Here is a 1,740-nt window from a genome sequence, read left to right as displayed (position 1 = left end):
AAACACACCCATACAGACACACACAGAAACATACACAAACACAGACACACATACAAGCACATGATATATGTGAACACAATAAAGCACGCACACACAAAAAAGCAAGTACATACATATAAACATATTCACACGCAACAACGTCAAAACTCATTAAAACTCACACAAGTACACAAGTACACAAGTACACAAGTACACAAATAGACACACAACAACACACAAACAGCCACACACACTGATCCTACCCACTGCATTCGAAAGGACATACTACCCCCACCCACCCCTATTTTAACCCCAACAATTTCAGCTTCTAATGCCCTAAAAATTAGACTGCAAGCAGTAACATGCCTCACTTGTTCGCATTACATGGTCTTCGTTACCTTTATCTATTTGAGTTTTGTTTTGTTTTGTTTCGTTTTGTTTGAAAAGAGGGAGGGGGGTTGTTTCTGTCCACCTCTATGAAAATTAACCGGAAACAGTAACTCATTTTGTAAAGGTTAAAGTTAAACCAGCGAATGAATACCTGGGAACCAAAGCATGTATTCGGAAGGCTATTCCTCTTTAGTACGCAACCAGTGTAGTCATCGAATTTTTCAGCATCACAAACTTCCATAATATTATACATCTGCTCCAATTTTACCTTTTAGCATGAAATAAACGTCAAACTGACGAGAAACGAATGATCCGAGCAGTTAACATATCGTGTGAAAAATATAATAAGATGACTGTACTGGGGTTTGATTTGTATTGTTGTTATGGTTGTAAATAGCCGAGAGATGCCGTGCACTTCGAGTTAAGAACACTGTTCCTTTCGCACATTACTCATTTGGGCTTAAGAGCGTCTACTGAAACTTGTTGTCGAATAATAATTAATTGCCACTCAACACGATTAGGGTCGTATTCCACCAAGAACAGATGCGGATGACAATAAGAGTGGAAATAAGTCGGATTAGACCACTCCAGGACTTCTACTTACCCCTCGCCGTGTTTGATGGGCCATAATATATTTTACCTTTCCATCCTTCTGTATCTAGTTCAACAAGTTCAAACGATCCTGCATTCCTCTCGCGGTCACAGTCCGACATATGAAATGCTGCACACAATTTCTGCGGCTTTTTTTTTTTCATACATCATTAATTTCATGGCGAGACACCCGCCCGGCTAGGCTAGTTTTCACACCCAGGTCGTTTGTTTGTCTTTCCTTCTTTTTATGTTTGTTTGTATGTTTGTTTCACTTTTCGCCAGAGTTTGTTGTTTTGAGTTGTTGCTATTGTTGTTGTTGTTGTTTTTGTTTGTTTGTTTTGTTTTTAAAGGACGAACCTGACACGAGCATTGTGCTATTGTGTTTCGGTGTCAATTTTCGGTTTTCCGGTCGTTATGTCTGTGTGTACGTACTAATAGTTTTGTGTCTTGGCCTTGCTGTCCGGTGCGTGATCATTAAGGGGGGGTATTTATGTACACGTTCAGGTAAAACTGATAGTTAGTCTGCCTTCTTTGTGACATATGAGAATACTCCATCATGCAGCCTTGGTAACAAGACTTCCTTGTTTTGGTGATCTTCCAAATGATAGCAAGAAAAAGAGTCACTCATTAATCAATTTAATTCTGATACGCTGTTTCAGAACTTGATATTATCTTTACAATAGGACGTAGTTTTCAATACGTCTATCAACGTAATTTTTTTCATCGATCAAGGCAGCAGAAAGAGTCAGGAACCCAGATGATGGGGATGGGAGGGGGGGG

General features: G+C 39.5%; 1 protein-coding gene across 1 annotated transcript in view; it reads right to left on the bottom strand.

Moving 5' to 3' along the window:
* Nucleotides 1–1,740, bottom strand: part of LOC101864242 (glycogen debranching enzyme) — a gene marked incomplete in the record, with an annotated part of 59,312 nt that overhangs the window by 42,348 nt on the left and 15,224 nt on the right.

This window comes from Aplysia californica, unplaced genomic scaffold (assembly GCF_000002075.1).
Source record: "Aplysia californica isolate F4 #8 unplaced genomic scaffold, AplCal3.0 scaffold00423, whole genome shotgun sequence".
In the NCBI taxonomy this organism is placed as follows: domain Eukaryota; kingdom Metazoa; phylum Mollusca; class Gastropoda; order Aplysiida; family Aplysiidae; genus Aplysia; species Aplysia californica.
Note: the sequence above shows the minus strand (reverse complement) of the source record. Positions and strands in the feature narration are given on the sequence as shown.